At 40.9% G+C, this 19,522-nt stretch overlaps 1 protein-coding gene and 1 pseudogene across 3 annotated transcripts in view; both read right to left on the bottom strand.

Moving 5' to 3' along the window:
- The window catches only part of RAB7A (RAB7A, member RAS oncogene family), a 72,748-nt gene that overhangs the window by 31,235 nt on the left and 21,991 nt on the right, over positions 1-19,522 (bottom strand). Inside the window, exon 1 of one of the 3 annotated variants that reach the window (XM_044920904.1) lies at positions 353-389. The exons of the other annotated variants lie outside the window; for them this stretch is intronic. The gene's annotated coding sequence lies outside the window, so the exon portion shown is untranslated. Of the gene's footprint in view, positions 1-352; positions 390-19,522 lie in introns of those variants that run through there. 3 annotated transcript variants of the gene reach the window in all.
- On the bottom strand, positions 17,988-18,705 carry LOC110584997 (annotated as a pseudogene).

Genomic DNA, 19,522 nt, shown 5'->3' with positions numbered 1-19,522 from the left:
CCAAAACAATTTCTTCCTAGCCCCTTCCTGAAACAAGATGTCAAGGTAAAAGAAATCTAGTCTGGTAAATGATAAACTGTCTCCACACTGGAACTTTTAAAAAATTAATTTATTATTTCAGAGAGAGAGAGAACACGATGGGAGGGGTAGAGGGAGAGAGAGAATCCCAAGCAGACTCTGTGCTCAGTGCAGAGCCTTGACTCAGGGCTCGATCTCACGACCCTGAGCTCACGAACTGAGCTGAAACCAAGAATCGGATGCTTAACCAACTGCGCCACCGAGATGCCCCCACATTGGAATTTTTTAAAGCTCTAAAATAAGTATAACAAATAATGTACATGTAATATCATACCTGTTTAGGTTAGATGCCCAAAAGTTAACTCCCACCATTCACGGGACATATGACCCAGAGGTCCCAAACAGGGAAGCCTAGGCAACATTGTACGGTACTGCCACTAAGAAAGAAGGAAAGAAGTCAGAGAGGCAGGGTGAGTCACATCAGATGGAAAGCAAATGTGTCCTTTTCCCTCCTAGTAGAGGAAGGGTAGAGACTAATGGCAGACACATTCAACCAGAACTGACGAAGACAAACACTGTTCAAATGAGGGCGAGGTGAAGGACCTCACTAAAGCCAGGCAGTCTACCAGTCCCCGTCTTAACACAAGCTCTGGCCAGAAATCATGGCACACCACACATGTCAAGGCTGCATTAGTACCTTCTCTCCTCTCTAGCATTTCCTGCTTTTCTCCAATGGACACACCCCAATCAGGGCTCTCCCTGCATGGCAGCCCACTCCTCACACATTTAACTGAAGGGTATGAGGACTCTCAATGGCTGCTGGGTCTTCAGAATACCCAAGAGCCCTTTAGTTCCAAAGGTGTTTCAGTTCCCTGAAAAGGTAAACTTCAATTTCAACTTCTGCATCACCACACCACACCAATCCCACCTGTCCAAAGAATAAGATCTGTTAAAACAAAACAAAACAAAAAAACAAGACAACAGGCACAAGATGAAGTCACTTATGCTAAGCCCAGCATCACCAAATTGAGACTTAATCACAGTTCTGGCCTCTCCCAGAAATGGAATCTTAAACCAGTCAGTCAGGAATTATCTGCTCAACACTGGTGAGGTAATCTACCTGACAGACCCCTGCCGTCCCCCACAGGAAAGTGATCTTCTCACAACCAATCCACTTATAACTAGTATAACTTCCCTGTCCCACTCTCGTCTGCCTATAAAAGTCTCTTCATTTTGTACAGCTCCTTGGAGTTCCCTTCTCTGCTAGATGGGATGCTGCCTTATTCATGACTACTTGAATAAAGCCAGTAAGATCTTTAAAATTTATTCAGTTGAATTTTCTTTTTAATAAATCAAAGGAATAAAAAACTGTGGCTATATAGCATTTCTCTCTCTCTCTGATATTAGAAGGAGGGAGGGGAAGATACCTCCTAGGGGAAATACAAGTTAGAGCAGCACACTCTTACCCAACGTTTAAGGTTTTACAGACTTCTAAACCCTTGATTCTTTCTTCAAGTCAGATACTAAGAATGTAGGAGTACTCCAAGACTGACAACTTGTCTGAAGGGCTGAAGCTCAGTGGCTATCATCCTCAGAACAGATACTCAAAATAGAAAATGGTTTTAAGTACATCAGCCTTAAGGGGTACCCGGGTGGCTCAGTCGCTTAAGCGTCTGCCTCCGGCTCAGCTCATGATTCCGGGGTCCTGGGATCGAGCCCCGTGTTGGACTCCCTGTAAGTGGGGAGTCTGCTTCTCCCTCTGCCCCTCCCCTCGAGCTCTAATAAATAAATAAAATCTTTAAAAAATTAAAAAACATCATACTTCATACCATGTCTCCAAAATACATGAACAGATTAAGCCTAATATGCAATCACTGGGACTTAGGTGGTGAGAAAGTCTCACTACCTAAACCATTTTTAAACAAGTATTTAAAAACTTGAATATGAAAGAAAAGAAAGTAGAGAACAGTATTACAGATTCTCATATTCTGTAAGCAAACTTGAAATTAAAAGCAGCATGGGATGTCTCCAGTGGGAAACTATGCATTATTTAGACTCTGAATCTAGAGCACTTCCTTTTGTGTCGACTCTAGCCTTCCACTGCCTGTGACCCAATTGTAAATTGTAGAGAAGAACCCCTGTCTGTGGATACACAAATGAATTCTCCTAGAGAATTCTCTTCCCCTGTGGAAGAGCCAGTTTTGTGTTCACGTGCATGTTCCTTTCAACTTTATTGACCTACACTTAACATCTGTTCTTTGTATTCTTTGGTTGTAACATTACCCCCATTTTCTTCTTCAGTTAGTTTAAACAAAATCTTTGACGTGTTCATTTCATATTTAGATGACAGTCATGATCTTACCTTTTCTTGAAAAGGATCATAGATTTAACAGCTAACATTTCTAACAAAGTTTTTAAGTATGTTTGGTTTATCTTCAGAGGCAAAAAGCAATACTCTTAAGGAGAGAATATGAGGAGTGATGAGATTCCTAATAATCCAAAGCTGGTCATACAAAGGTTGGTCGGAATGCTATGGCTTCAGGAGTGTGCTCAATACTCTTCCCCAAAAGCAGCTCAGATCTGCTCCTTATTCAGATGCGACACAAACTCTGGGATAATAGACCAACCAAGGGCTTTGGGACCTGAGAGGCTCTGGTTCAAATCAGGGCTTTGAAACTTACTAGTTGGGCAAGTTGAGGTAAATAATCTGTCTTCCTTGGGCCTTTTATAGTGAATTCCTAAATCTGTAAAAAGTGGATAGTTTTATCTTTCTGAGCTTCTGTGAAGAATGAGAATGAAGATGTAAAGGAACCAGAGACACCAATGCCTGATACATTACCATTAAGTGGTGTTAAGCTCAGTATCTCCCCACCTCTTGAATTTCTGGAGCTACTACTGGCTCCTGGTAAAACAACATTCTCCAATTCAGTCCTTCAACCAGTGCAATTACAAAACATATTTTAGTCTTCACCCTTATTGTTGAGATGAGGCCCATGACTGAGGAAATTTTCCAAATATAGAGCTTAAAATTAAAACATATCCTCTCTTGGGGTGCCTGGGTGGCTCAGCTGGTTGAGCCTCCGACTTGTGATTTTGGCTCAGGTCATGGTCTCAGGGCCATGGAATCGAGTCCAGCATCCAACATCTGGGCTCCACGCTCAGCAGGGAGTCTGCTTGAGATTCCCTCTCCCTTTGCCCCTCCCCCGTCCGGTACGCATGCTCTCTCTCTCCCAAGTAAATAAATAAATCTTTTTTTTTAAATTTTATTTGTATTTATTTGAAAGAGAGAGATAGCGAGAGCAGGAACACAGCAGGGGTAGTGAGAGAGGGAGCAGGCTTCCCACTGAGCAGGGAGCCCGATGCGGGCTCGATCCCAGGACCCTGGGATCATGACCTGAGCCAAAGGCAGACGCTTAAGACTGCGCCACCCAGGCGCCCTCAAATAAATAAATAAATCTTAACAAAAATATATCCTTTCTTAACATTTAAGGAAAAGAAAAACAGCAGCAAGAGTCCAATCAAGAAAGGAGCATCTACAATAAGCAAACGCAGCCCTCAGGGATAACAATCCGCTTCAGCCAAGACACCTATGCCAAAGTACAATCGACAACAATGGAGCCTAAACAAACTAATGGCCAATAAGAATAGATCAAGTGTTCAACCAAATTTAGGTCTCCTTAGGAATTTAGGAAGTAAGAAAGGAAACATGGCTAGAAAGGGAAGGAAGAAAAACTCAAAACAAAAAGACCTGAAAATTGGGAACATCTAGGTGACAGGAGCAAGAACACAAGAGGCTTTAAAAAAAGTGTATGTAGTAGCAATTGATCAAAAGCTTCCTCATCTCTGGGACGCCTGGGTGACTCCGTCAGTTAAGCGGCTGCCTTCGGCCCGGGTCATGATCCCAGGGTCCTGGGATCGAGTCCTGCATCGGACTCCTTGCTCAGCAGGGAGCCTGCTTCTCTCTCTCTCTCCCTCTGCTTGTGCTCTGTCAAATAAATAAAACCTTAAAAAAAAAAAGCTTCCTCATCTCAAGCAAAATAGGATTCCTTCTCTAGCAAAGCAAGGCATGGACCAGAAGGGAATAGAGAGCAATCCTTATACCTTCAGGGTTCTAATGGGCTCTGCAACTACACCTTTTACAAAGGGAGTCCAGCCACACGCAGAGATGGAAAACTCCAGAGGGAGAAAAGCCCAGGCTCAGCAAACTCTCCAAAACCACAAAGTTCTTAAACATTTCATGGAAAAGAGGAGTAGTGTAATATTTGCTTTATTTATGTAAAAAAATGAAGTCATTGTGTCCTTGGATTTTTTAGGAAGAGAAAGGAGATTTGCCTTCAAAATTTTACTTTTCTTAAGTTAACGTTGATTCTTTTTCTTTAGGCATTCATTTGACAGCAGAAAGAGCTAGGTTAGAAAACGGGGGAGACAGATGCGAATGAGGAACCCTGTATCATTTTAGAGCTGGCTAAGTACAGGCATGCTCACATAATGGATGGGTGACTGAGCAACTGACTACTTTGATAACTGGCTTATTTATTACTCCTACAATTTCTGACTCTCCAGTGTATCCGGTGAAGGACACAGATGATAAATGTAAATGCCCCCTGGGTACCTAAGTGAGACCCTTAGCTTAGTTTAAAATCTAGTCCTATTTCAAGATTGTCAGAAATGTGGGCTAGGCAGATTTCCTAGGTATCACACCAAAAGCACAATGTGTAGAAGGACTGACAAACTGAACTTCATCAGGATAAACAAATTCTGTTCTTCAAAAGACACTGTTAATACAATGAGAAGACAAATATGGAGAAAATATATGCAATCCACATATCTGACAACAGACTTAGAACTCTAAAACTCAGTAAGAAAACAAACAGCTCAATAAAATAAATAAGCAACAGATTAACCAGATACTTCACTGGAAGATGAATAAGCATGTGAAAAGATGAGCAACATTATTACTCATTATGGAAATGCAAAAACCATGACATAAAAATACCAACCTGCTTGAATGGCTAAAAAAAATTTTAATGACCACACCAGGTGTTGGTAAGGATATGGAACAACTGGAGGATGTGGAGCAGTATTGCTGGTGGGAACGTAAGACAGAAAAACCATTTTAAAAATTAAACATACATTTTGGGGTGATGAAAATATGTCCTGGAATGAAACAGTTGTGTTGGTTGCACAATCTGGTGAATATACTAAAAAGCACTAAAAACATGGGATGCCTGCGTGGCTCAGTCGGTTAAACATCTGCCTTTGGCTCAGGTCATGATCCCAGGATCCTGGGATTGAGTCCCACATCGGGCTCCTTGCTGGGCGGGGAGTCTGCTTCTCCCCGCCTGCCGCTCCCCCTGCTTGTGCTCTCGCTCTATCCCTCTCTCCAACAAATAAATCAAATCTTAAAAAAATAAAAATAAAAATATAAAAAAACTAAAACGAACCTTGAAAGGATGACTTAACGATTCCCCTAAGTATCTACCCAAGAGAAATGAAAGCATATGTTTAGACAAAGACTTGTACATAAATGTTCATAACAGGTTTATCTGTGATAGCCAAAAACTGGAAGCAAATGTCCATCACAATTGGTGAATGGAGAATTGTCACCCACCTATATAATGGAATACCATTCAGCTATAAAAAGGAATGAACTATTGATATATTTAACATGGAAGAATCTCAGAATAATGCTGTTGAGCGAAAGAAGTCAGACACTTCTCCCCCAAAAGTACCTCCACAGTATGTACATATACATAAAGTACATACACGGATTCCACTTAAATGAAATACCAGAAAATGCAAACTAGAAAGCAAGTCAGTGGTTGCCTAGGGATAGGTAAGGAAGGGGAGGCAGGCAGGAGGGAGGATTTATAAAGGAGCATTAGGAGACTTCTGGGGTAATGGATTTGTTCAGCATCTTGATTGTGGTGCAGCTTCAGACACATGCACACATCAAAACTCAACACGTACAGTGTAAATACATACAGTTTACTATATGGCAATTATACCTCAATTAAGCTGTTCTATAAAAAAGAGAAGATAATCAGGGGCTATCTGCAGATATTTGAGGGGATGACATGGAAGAAGCAGTGACCTTGCGACACTTCACTTCCCACTTCATTCAGGATGTCAAATCTGGGTTCCGGTTTAGGCTTTTCTTAATTTTCTGCTGTGTGTATACACGTCTGTCGTTCTGTTAGCACCTAGAGTCACATTACATACAGAAACCTTCCACCCACCCAAATCTGTCCAAGGGGAACATTGTCTCCTGTTCTCAGACTCAAAACTATTTCCTATGTTCCTCTACCTTACTATTACATGTGCTCTAGTCCTACCCATAACTAATCTTCCCCAAACCTCTTTTTTTCATTTGTATAACCCCAGTTTGAATCCTCATTACGTCCTGCCTCTTGTATTTCCTCAGCTTCAGAGTTGCCCTGCTGTATTTAGCCTGCTTTGCTATAAATACATAGTGTTAGCTACCACAGTCATAGTTCCTTGGGCTAACTCTTCCAGGCCTCCCAGGCTTGGCCCTAGCTCCCTATTTGCTTACCACATCCAACTTCTCCTTCTATTGCAACCTGCCTCTCCATACTTCCCTAGCCCCAGCTCCTATAAAGAGCATCTCTGTTGTACTATGACCCAAACCCAGCAACTCCTGATTAGACTAGAGGTAAACAACTGACTGAAGAGAAAGTCAATCCATCGTAGGGGCTGAACCATTCAGATTCTCAATGGAATCTGAATGCCAACATGCAGCATGGTCAAGCAGTGCCAAGCACTAGGCACAAAAACTGCAGCAACAGATGGTGTTAGGCAAGTAAAACCCAGGTGAAAGTCGGAAGAAAAGAACCCACTTCATACCCACTAGGATGACTATAATCAAAAGGACAGACAGTAACAAGTGCTGATGAGCATGTGGAGAAACTGGAACCCCACACACTGCTGGGGCAAAGGTGAACAGGTGCAGCCGCTCTGCAAAAGTCTGGCAGTCCCTCAGAAAGTTAAACACAGAGTCAGCCTATGACCCAGCAATTCCATTCCTAGAGACGAACCCAAGAGAAATGAAATGAAACATACATCCACACAAAAACCTGCACACAAATGTTCATAGCATCATTATTTGTAACAGCCAAAAAAGAGGAAACCACCTAACTGTGTACCAACATTTGGTGATGAAGAGAGAACAAGCTCTGAGAAAGCAGAATCATTTGGACACTTAGGGAACCTAAAGAAATCAAAAAGGGAGAGATGAGAACCCATGCGGTGTTCCGCAGAGATGACAACCTTCCCCCTCCCATTACGCTGGGCTGGAAACGAATTCCCTGATTCTCTCCAGTATCCTTCTGGTAATTCTTCCCAGCCAGTCCATGTGAGTGATGAGTAGGGCAGAGACAGCCTGGACTGCACACACTGTTCCCATCCCCGGAAAGAAACAGCTCTCTTAGCCACAACTTTCTCACTTTGCCAAACTCAGTCCCTTTCCAGTGCCCTAGACTTTTCTACTTCTGAATCTGCTGGTGACACTGTTCTTAACTGGAATGGCCTTCTTGCCCCTTCTCCCACCTACCCTCCCTAACCCGACTCGAAAAACACAATTAAATAACGCCTCCTAAACTGAACAAATCTCTGTCTTCAGTTGGCCTCTCTACCTACACAAGCAAAAAATTAATATTAACAGTGATGTGCTCCACTGAATACAGACACTCAAAAACAGCAGCCTCAGTAAAGAATAAATAAATATTTGCCAAACTGCATTACTCTGGAGGACAGAACCTGAACCAGCTGTTTAACAAGTAAGTTTTGAGGGGCCCCTGGGTGGCTCAGTCAGTTGAGTGACTCCTGATTTCGGCTCAGGGTCATGAGTTTGAGCCCCATGTTGGGCATGGAGACTTAAAAAAAAGGAATACAGAAGGAATGACTGAAATAGAAAAAAATCATTTTGCAAACCTTAATGAAAATGAAAGGTTCAGGTCAAGATCATCAATGATTGCTAATGCCATAGGTGAAAGGTGGGTTTGGGGAACTAAAGATCGACATGTCACCAAAACAGCACCTCACAGATCACTTCCTAATCACAGAGGTTGGGAAGGAAGAGCTGTATATAGCTGTAACCATCTTAATATAGTGATTAAACTTATCTTCACTAATAGTGGGACAATCAGACATTATGAAATATTCTCATCAAAAACATATAACCTAAATTTACCCGAGCTTTTAGATCTAACTGGAAGTTAGTTAGATCAGGGCTAGAGGAACACATTAAATATCAAATGATACAACCAGCCAAACCTAGAATGTGGAACATTCTGTTAAGACAACTGGCTTGATCTTTTCAAAGTTAAAGGTAATGACATAAAAGGAGGGAGGGGGAAGGGACCACATTCTAGATGAAAAGACTTGAGCATTTAGGGGTGAAGTGTCATGATAATATCTAATTTATTTTGTTTCTTTGTTTTAAAGATTTTATTTATTTGAGAGAGAGACAGAGAGCGCACATGCGCGCATGAGCAGGGGTGAGGGGTAGATGGAGAGGCAGACTCCCCGCTAAGCAAGGAGCCCAATGAGGGCGGAAGGCAGATGCTTAACCGACTGAGCCACCCAGGCACCCCTCTAATTTACTTTGTATTAGTTCAACCAAATACAGCTGACTCTGAACAACACAGGTCTGAACTGTGTGGGTCCACTTACATGTGGACTTTTTACAGTACGGTACTGTAAATGTATTTTCTTTTCCCTAGCTTACTTTATTGTAAAAACACTGTATATAATATATATAACATACAAGTGTTAATCGACTGTTTATCGGTGAGGCTTCTGGTCAACAGTAGTCTATTACTACTTAAGTTTCTGGAGAGTCAGAAGTTACACTAGAATTTGACCCACATGTGGGGTTGGTACCCTTAAGCCCTGCATTGTTCAAGGGTCAACTGCTGAAATAAGGTAGGAGTGTGTGTGTTTGTGTATTTTAAAAAGAGACAGCTACTCCACATTAGAGGAAGGGTAGCTTCCTGAAGCAGTGCTGTCAGAGCATGATCTCTGATCAGATCACAATCTGGTTAAAGAGTAATCCCCAGGATCCCCCAACTTCACAGGGGCTGTTAGACCTGCCAGGGAACATCAACATGCAGAAATGCCTCAAATCAAGCCAAGGTGTGCTTAACCAGTTGTCAGTCCCCCTCTCCAGGCAAGAAGGCCCTGACTACTAATTCAGATTTAAGTAATCCTTCACATTATATTATTCCCACCTGTTTTTGTTTGTTTGTTTGTTTTAGATGGTTGCAGCTGTAATAACACTTCAGAAAGTTAAGAAGTGGGGGGAGAGGTTTGTAATAAAGAATACATAACATGGTTTGTTTAGTTTATTATGTTGGGGAAGAAGGGCCTGAAAGGGAATAAATACTGGTAAACATTCTAATTCTTGGGGAAGGGTGAGCAAAACCCTTAAGTTTCCATTTTCTCCCCTTCCCTTATCCTTCACCCTTACCCTTTTTCATCTTTAATCTTCACACAACACCACCTACCTGTAGCCTAGAACAAACTGACCCGTCCTTTTTAGCTCAATATTGCCAGAAGTAACCTCACCCCAAGAGGTTTTCAAATTTTCTAGTATGAAGTTATAGAAAGCATTCTTACTGTATTATAACTTATATTATGATTTACTGTGGTAAAATATGCATAACATAAAATTTACCCTTTTAACCTCCTTAGCTTTATAAACAAATTCTCACATCTACAACTCAATTTTCTTCCTCACTTGTAAGAGAGCCTTCCTGTCCACCTCTTAGGGTTGTAGGAAGGATTCCATGTGCAAATATAGGTAAAGCGGCTTTGTAAACAATAAAACACTTTACACAGATACACAAGTTACCTGAAGTCAATATGGGACTGACATAGGGAATGACATGATTTTGCCTTGCTCCCCTGCCCCCCCACAAAGAGGATTAGATTTAAAAAGATTTCAATTACCATTAGTCTAAAATGTTTTTGAATCCGTTAACCTAGAGACTGTTTTCCTGTAGCTCTCACTCACCCAAAAGCGACCCATCCTTTCATTTCTACATCTCACTTCTGTTATGGTTGGTGGATGAACTTCCTCACTTTTACTCAAAGGCTTAACCATCAAAAGCCTTGTTCACAAACCAGACACCAGTTCTCTGAATTGTAACAAGTATCTGAGAAACATGGGATGCCTGGGTGGCTCAGTCGGTTAAGTGTCTGCCTTCAGCTCAGGTCATGATCCCAGGGTCCTGGGATCGACCCCACACTGGGCTCCCTGCTCAGTGGGGAGTCTCCTTCTCCCTCTGCCTTCCACTCTCCCTGCTTGTGCGTTCTTTCTCTGACAAATAAATAAAATCTTAAAAAAAAAGTATCTGAGCCTGGGTGGCTCAGTCGTTAAGCATCTGCCTTCCGCTCAGGTCATGGTCCCAGGGTCCTGGGATCAAGCCCCGCATCGGGCTCCCTGCTCGGCGGGAAGCCTGCTTCTCCCTCTCCCACTTCCCCTGCTTGTGTTCCTTCTCTCACTGTGTCTCTCTCTCTGTCAAATAAATAAAATCTTAAAAAAAAAAAAAAAAAGAATAAAAATTCTGGGGTGCCTGGGTGGCTCCGTTATTAAGCGTCTGCCTTTGGCTCAGGTCATGATCCTGGAGTCCCAGGATCAGAGTCCTGCATCGGGCTCCCTGCTCAGCGGGAAGCCTGCTTCTCCCTCTCCCCACTCCCCCTGCTTGTGTTCCCTCTCTCACGGTCTCTCTGTCAAATAAATAAATAAAATCTTAGGGAAAAGAAAAGTGAGAAACAGAGGTATGTAAAGGATCAGTATAAGGATGCTCTGGGACCTGTCCTTAGAAAAGAGTGCCTCTATTATTTTTTTTTATTTTTTATTTTTTAAAGATTTTATTTATTTGAGAGAGAGAGAATGAGAGACAGAGAGCATGAGAGGGAGGAGGGTCAGAGGGAGAAGCAGACTCCCTGCCGAGCAGGGAGCCCGATGCGGGACTCCATCCCGGGACTCCAGGATCATGACCTGAGCCGAAGGCAGTCGCTTAACCAACTGAGCCACCCAGGTGCCCGAGTGACTCTATTATTAATGTCAAGTTTATTAGGGCTGTCCAAAGAAACAGAACCAACAGAACCACCAAGATGGAGGATGAGAACCTAATGGCTCTGCTGGCAACATATATATGTAAGGTCATATTTTGCCAATTACCTTCAAGTGAGATTTAAAATATATTGTTAAAAATAAACTTCATATACCGGGGTGCCTGGGTGGCTCAGTCGTTAAGCGTCTGCCTTCGGCTCAGGTCATGATCCCAGGGTCCTGGGATCGAGCCCCGCATCGGGCTCCCTGCTCAGCAGGGGGCCTGCTTCTCCCTCTCCCTCTGTCCCTGCTTGTGTTCCCTCTCACTGTGTCTCTGTCAAATAAATAAATAAAATCTTTTTAAAAAAATAAACTTCATATATATAAGATTTACATATGTAACTATGTATAAGATCACATAAATACATACAGGATTATATATATACATATATAAAGTTTATATAAGTGACATTTATTACAAGTAAGTAGCTCACACAATTATGGAGGCCAAGGAGTCCTGAAATCTGCAATCTGAGGGCCTGACAACCAGGAGAGCCAATGGTATAAGATCCAGTCTGAGTCTGAAGGCACGAGAAAACCTTCAAATAGAGTGAATTCTCTCTTCTTCAAGCTTTTTGTTCTATTCAGGATTCTAACAACTGGATGAGGGCAATCTGCTTTGCACAGTCTACAGATTCAAATATTAATCTCTTCCAGAAAGACCCTCACAGACACATCCAGAGTAATGCTTTAACCAAATAACTGGGCATCCCTATCCCAGTCAAGCTGCCACATAAAATTAACCAGTTGGCCAGGGCTAGATATGAAAAGCTAACAGAAGCTCACCCACTTGAGGTTTCAGGTAAAAAAAAAAGGGGGAACTGTAATGCTCAAGCACAGGCCCAACTCTTCAGGCTGAAAAGGAAATGCTAAAGAACAGAAATGTCAAAAGTTTCACAACACTCTCCTTCTATTTCAAAAGTTATTGAAGAGAAAGTTTAAAAGGACTGAAACTGTGCTAGTTAAGATTTTGGCAAAATAAAGACCGCCTGCCAAACTGGATCACCAATGCATAGCTTGTTTCGGATAACATTTTAGAAACATCATTGCTGGGCGCCTGGGTGGCTCAGTTGTTAAGCGTCTGCCTTCGGCTCAGGTCATGATCCCATTCGGCTCAGGTCATGATCCCAGGGTTCTGGGATCGAGTCCCACATCGGGCTCCCTGCTCTGCGGGAAGCCTGCTTCTCCCTCTCCCACTCCCCCTGCTTGTGTTCCTGCTCTCGCTATGTCTCTGTCAAAAAAAATGAATAAAATCTTAAAAAAAAAAAAAAAAAGAAACATCATTGCTAAATACGAATTCAAGGTGGAAACACAAACTACCATGACAAAAAGGAAAAGGGATGAACATTCCATATTCCATAACTACACATGCTTTTCCACCACATCACATGCACAGCTGAGCACACTATGAGGTGGTAATACATAATTTATGAAATCACATTTCAAGGTCAGAGATCTGTCAGTTAAGATGCAGTCTGGCTTTATTTGAGAGGAAGAGTCTATGAAGAGAAGGTACTGATCTTAATTTCCTCATTTGTAAGAACATCACACTGTGGTGCAACATCACCATCTATTTCCAGAACTTTTTTCATCACAGCAAACAGAAACTCCATACAGATTAAGCAATAATTATGCAGGTCCCGCTCCCCTAGCCCTTAATAATCTCTATTCTACTTTCTGTCTATAAATTTTCCTTTTTTAAATAGCTCATGGAAGTGGGATCATACAACATTTGTCCTCATGTATGGCATATCTCAGCATGATGTTTTCAATTTCATCTACATTGTAGCATGCATCAGAACTTCATTCTTTTACATGGTGAATAATACGCCATTGCAAGTAAATACACCTTGTGTAACCTTTTTTATTAATTTTATTTAAATTCAAGTTAGTTAACATAAAGTGTATTTTATTTATTCTTTTATCTGCTGATGATGTGGGTTGTTTCTACTTTTTGACTCTCTTGAATAATTCTGCTATGAACAACAGTATATCAGTATCTGTTTTGAGATCCTGTTCTCAAATCTTTTGGGTATATACCTAAAAGTGGGTTTGCCAAGACATACAGTAACTCTGTTTAAACTTTTAAGGAACAACCAAACTGCTTTCCATAGCGCCAGCACCGTTTCAACTTCTTAGCAGCAATAGACAAGAGTTCCAATTACTCCAGATCCTCACCAACACGTGTTTTATTTATGTATTTATGTATTTATGTATTTATTTGAGAGAGAGAGAGAGAAAGAGCATGAGAAAGCACAAGCAGGGGGAGTGGCAGAGGAAGAAGCAGACTCCCCAGTGAGCAGGGAGACCGAGCCAATGAGGGGCTCAAGCCCAGAACCCTGGGATCATGATTTGAGCCGGAAGCAGACACAGATGCTGACGCTTAACCGACTGAGCCACCCAGGTGCCCTCCCGCCCGTTTAAATAACAGCCATCACCAACAGACACATGAAAAAGTGCTCAACATCACTCGGGCATCAAGGACATACAAATCAAAACCACAATGAGATACCAGCTCACACCAGTCAGAATGGCTAAAATTAACAAGCCAGGAAACGACAGATGTCGGCGAGGATGCGGAGAAAGAGGAACCCTCCGACACTGTTGGTGGGAATGCAAGCTGGTGCAGCCACTCTGGAAAACAGTATGGAGGTTCCTCAAAAAGTTGAAAATAGAGCTACCCTACGACCCAGCAATTGCACTACTGGATATTTACCCCAAAGATACAAATGTAGTGATCCAAAGGGGCACATGCACCCCAACGTTTATAGCAGCAATGTCCACAATAGCCAAACTATGGAAAGAGCCCAGATGTCCATCTACAGATGAATGGATAAAGAAGATGTGGTGTATATATATATATATATATATATACACACACACACACATATACATACATACGTACAATGGAATATTATGCAGCCATCAAAAATCTGAAATCTTGCCATTTGCAACGACCTGGATGGAACTAGAGGGTATTATGCTAAGTGAAATGAGATAATCAGAGAAAGACAATTATCATATGATCTCACTGATATGTGGAATTTGAGAAACAAAGCAGAGGATCATAGGGGAAGAGAGGAAAAATGAAACAAGAAGAAACGAGAGAGGGAGACAAACGATAGGAGACTCTCAATCTCAGGAAACAAACTGAGGGTTGCTGGAGTGGAGCAGGGCAGGAGGGATGGGGTGGCTGGGTGATGGACACTGGGGAGGGTATGTGTTGTGGTGAGTGCTGTGAATTGTGTAAGACTGATGAATCACAGACCTGTACCCCTGAAACAAATAATACATTATATGTTAATTAAAAAAAAAAACTAAATGCCATCATAGCCAGTATGAAGTGGTATCTCATTGTAGGTTTAATTTGTATTTCCCTAATGACTAGTGATATGCATTTTTGTGGTGTGAATTAGCCATTTGCGTATCTTCTTTGAAGAAATGTCTATCCAGGTCTTGTGCCCCTTTTGAATCGTGTTTTATGTTACTGAGTTGTAGGAGTTCTTAAATATTCTGAATATTAATTTCTTATCAGATATATGATTTACAGGTATTTTCTCTCATTCTGAGGATTGTCTTTTTACTCTCGATAGTGTCCTTTGAAGCACAGTTTTTAATTTTGATAAAGTCCAATTTACCTGTTTTTCCTGTTGTTGCCTGTGCTTTCAGTGTCATAGCCACAAAATCACTGTCAAATCCAATGTCATAATTTTTTCTCCTATGTTTTCTTCTAAGAATTTTATAGTTTTAACTCTTAGATTTAAGTCTTTGGTTTTGATCTAATTTTAGTACATGGTGATAGGTAAGCTCATTCTTTTGCAGGTAGATGTTTCCCCAGTACCATTACCATTTGTTGAAGACACTGTCCTTTTACCACTAAATGGGACTTTTCGCACCTTTGTGGAAGTTCAACTGATCCTGTATGTGAAAGTCAATTTCTGGGCTCTATATTCCATTGATCTACACATGTATCCTTATGCTAGTACCACAATGTTTTATTACAGCTTTGCAGAAAGTTTTGAAGTCATGAAGTGGGAAGACTTCAACTTTGTTTTGAGCTTTCAAGACTGTTTTCACTATTCAGGGTCCCATGATTTTCTATATGAATTTTAGGATGCATTTTTCTATTTCTGCGAAAAACAGGTCATTGAAATTTTAATATAGATTGAACTGAATCTGTAGAAGGTTTTGGGAGTATTGTCATCCTAATAAAATTAAGTTTTCTAACCCCAAAACATGACATGTCTATCTTTTTATATCTTGTTTAATTTTTTCCAGCAGTTTTAGTTTTCAGTTTATAGGTCTTTCACCCACCAAGTTAATTTTTAAAATTCAGTTTTAAAAAATTTTTAATTCCAGTACAGTTAACATGCAGTGTTATATTAGTTTCAGGTGTACAATACAGTGATCATCACTTCTATACATCACCCAGTGCTTATCACAAGTGCACCCCTTAATCCCCATCACCAATTTCACCCATCCCCCCACCCACCTCCCCTCTGGTAACCATCAGTGTGTTGTCTATAGTTAACAGTCTGTTTCTTGGTTTGTCTCTCTCTTTTTTGCCTTTGCTCATTTGTTTTATTTCCTAGATGCCATATATGAATGAAATCAGATGGTATCCGTCTTTCCTACCAAGCTAATTTTACTTTTTTTGATGCTATTGTAAGTGGTTTCCTCTTTGGATAGTTCATTGTTAGTATACAGAAATGCAACTGAAAAAAAAAAAAAAAGAAATGCAACTCGTTTTTGTGTCATTTTCTATCCTGCAACTTTGCTGAATTAGTTTATTAGCTCTAACAGGTTTTTATTTTTATTTTTTAGTATGAAATCTTCAGATATTCTACATATATAAGATCATGTAATCTGCAACAGAGATAATTTTACTCCATCCTTTCCCACTTGGATGGCTTTTATTTCCTTTTCTTGACAAACTGCTCTGGTTAGAACTTCTAGTACTGTTATGAATAGAAGTGGTGGCAGTGGGCATCCTTGCCTTGTCCCTGAACTAAATCAGAGGAAAGAGCTATCAGTCTTTTACCACTGACTATAATGTTCACTGGGTGCTTTTCATATATGGCTTTTATTATATTGAAGTGATAATCTTCTATTCCTAGTGTTTTCAGTCACGAAAGGCTGAATTTTGTCAAAGGCTTTTCCTGCATCAATTGAGATGATCATGTGTTTTTCCTGTTCCTTTCACTTTGTTAATGTGGTGTACTGTATTGATCACTTTTTCAATGTGCAATCATCCTAGCATTCCAGGAACAAATCCCACTTGCTCATGGTGTATAAATTCTTTTAATAGGCTGCTTAATATTTGGTTTGCTGGTATTTTACTCAAGATCTTTGAATCATTATTTGTAAGGGCTACTGACCTGTAGTTTAACTTTTTTTTGTAGCATGTGCCTGGTCCTGGTATCAGAGCAATGTTGGCTCACAGAATGATTTAGTAAGTGTTCCTCCCTCCGATTTCTGAGAAGAATGTGAGGATCGGTGTTAGTTCTTTAAATGTTAGCATTCACCAGTGAAGACATCAGGTCCAGGGCTTTTCTTTGTTGGTAGGTTTTGGGTAACTGATTTGATCTCCTTACTTGACAACAAGTATGATTTTTATTGGGTCGGTTTTGGTAGTTTGTGTTTCCAGGAACTTATTAATTTCATCCAGGTTATTAAATCTGCTGGTATACAAGTGTTCATAGGACTCTCTTATAATCTTTTTTTTTTTCCCTGTAGAATTGGTAGTAACATCCCCACAAAGTTAATTTCTGATTTTAGAAATAGGAGGGTTTTTTTTTTTTTCTTAGTCAATCCAGCCGGAAATCTGTCTGCTCTAATCTTTATTATTTCCTTTCCTTCTACTAGCTTTGGGTTTGTTCTTTTTCTAATTCCACAGGAAGTAAAGTTAGGTTGCTGATTAGAGATGTTTCTTCTTAGGGCACCTAGGTGGCTCAGCTGGTTAAGCATGTGACTCTTGGTTTCGGCTCAGCTCGTAATTCTCAGGGTTGTGAGACTGAGCCCTGAATGGGGCTCTGTGCTCAGTCCAGGGTCTGCTTGAGATTCTCTCCCACTCCTCCCCCTCTGCGGACCACCGGCCCCCACCCCCGCGCTTGTGTGTGTTCCTTCTCAAATACATAAATAAAATCTTGAAAGAGAGGTTTCCTTTCTTTTTTTAATGTTAGCATTTATCACCATGAATTTCCCCCTTAGCAGTGCTTTGCTGTGTCGCATAAGTTTTAGTATATTGTGTTTTCATTTTATTCATCTCTTAAGTATTTAAAAATTTCCCTTGTGATTTCATTTTTGGCCCACTGGTTCTTTAAGAGTGTGTTGTTTAACACCCACAGATTTGTGAATTTTCCAGTTTTCCTCCTGTTACTGATTTCTAACTTCATCTCATTGTGGTCAGAAGAGAAATTTGTATGATATCTATCTTGCCACCAAGCCTTAAATTGTGGCCTAACACCAGGTGTGTCCTAGAGAAGGTCCCATGTACACTTGAGAAGAATGCATGCACTGTTGTTGGGTGGTGTCCTGTGTCTGTTAGATCTGGTTGGGTTACTGTTGTTCAAGTTCTCTATTTCCTCACTTCTCTGTTCTCTGGTTCTACCCACTCTTGAATATCATTGTGAAATTACCTATTTCTCCCTTCAGTTTTGTCAATTTTTGCTTCATATAATTTTTTTTCATTTTAACAGTTTTTGTTTTTTTATTTTTTATTTTATTTTATTTTTTTTTCCAGTTTTTGTTTTTTAAAAAAGATTTTATTTACTTGACAGACAGAGAGAGAGCATAAGCAGGGGGAGCGGTAGAGAGAGAGGGAGAAGCAGGCTCCCAGGACCCTGGAATCATGACCCGAGCCAGAGTCAGACGCTTAATCGACTCAGCCACCCAGGCGCCCCTTAACAGTTTGTATTTAAAGTTGCATATAAGATTACTCCTGCATCTTCTCAATTCTTTCTTCCTTATATATGCCCTTTTCTTTTCCTACTTGGCAAGATTTGGCTTCATGTTCAAGGATCTTTTGGCAGTCTTTGTCCAGTTTTAGTCTAGTGATAACCACCTTGCTAAAGTGAATGTCCACATGGACAGCTGTGCCATTCGCCTTCTCTCGCCTTCTCTCGCTACTCATTCAATGTAGATAACATACTTCTTCCTGTAAACCTGGGCTACTTTGCCAATTTGCTGACCTTTGTAGTGTCCTCGCACAACCTGCAATTCATCAACCTTTCGGATGGGCATGGAATGAACGTTTTACTTCTGTCCCAGCTCTTTGGAAAGAGGGGAAGACATGCTCTTCTTGCAAATTTTTTGGGAAGGCGCACTGAAATGCTGCTTATGGTTCTTGCTCCGGTCAGAAGTCACAAAGGGACTGAACTTCATTTTGGCCACTGGCGCTTCAGTGATGGCCACAAAAGGGAAGGGCTGCGTCATATAATTTGATGACCTGTCATCAGATGTAATAAATGTTTACCATTATTTTATCTTCTTGCTGTACTGAACCTTTTATTAACATATGTTCTTCTTTGTCTCTTGTAAATTTTTTTTATTTAAAATCTATCTCGGGGCGCCTGGGTGGCTCAGATGGTTAAGCGTCTGCCTTGGGCTCAGGTCACGATCCCAGGGTCCTGGGATCGAGCCCCACATCGGGCTCCTGGCTCAGCGAGGAGCCTGCTTCTCCCTCTGCCTCTCTCCCTGCTCATGCTTTCTCTCTCTCTCTCTATCTCTGTGTCTCAAATGAATAAATAAAATCTTAAAAAAAAAAATCTATCTTGAGGGGCACCTGGGTGAGCTCAGTCGGTTAAGCATCTGTCTGCCTTCGGCTCAGGTCATGATCTTGGGATCCTGGGATCCAGGCCCACATCAGGCTCCCTGCTCAGCGGGGAGTCTGCTTCTCCCTCTCCTTCTGCTCCCCCTGCTTGTGCTCTCTTTCTGACAAATAAAGAAATAAAATCTTAAAAAAAAATTTATCTTGACTCATTTCAGTACAGCCACCCCAGCTCTCTTTTGGTTACTATTTATGTGAATTATCTTTTCCCACTCTTTCATATTCAAATTTTTTGTGTCTTTGGATCTAAACCGAGTCTCTTGTAAATAAACAGTTGGATCAGGTTTTTCTATCCAATCTGCCAATCTTTTTGGAGTTTAATGCGTTTATATTTAAAGAAAGTACTGATAAGGAAGGACTTATTTCTGTCACTTTGGTGTTTGTGTTCTATAGGCCTTAATAGCTTTTTGATTGTTCTGCACATCTTCTGTGTTCAGCTGATTTTTTTTGCAGTAAAACATTTTAACTCCCTTCTCATTTCCTTCTGTGTGTATTCTATAGCTATTTTCTTTGTCATTACCCCTCAGTTTTACAGATAT

This window comes from Neomonachus schauinslandi, chromosome 1 (genome assembly GCF_002201575.2).
Source record: "Neomonachus schauinslandi chromosome 1, ASM220157v2, whole genome shotgun sequence".
NCBI classification, from domain to species: Eukaryota; Metazoa; Chordata; class Mammalia; order Carnivora; family Phocidae; genus Neomonachus; species Neomonachus schauinslandi.
This window is presented reverse-complemented; position numbering and strand designations above follow the sequence as displayed.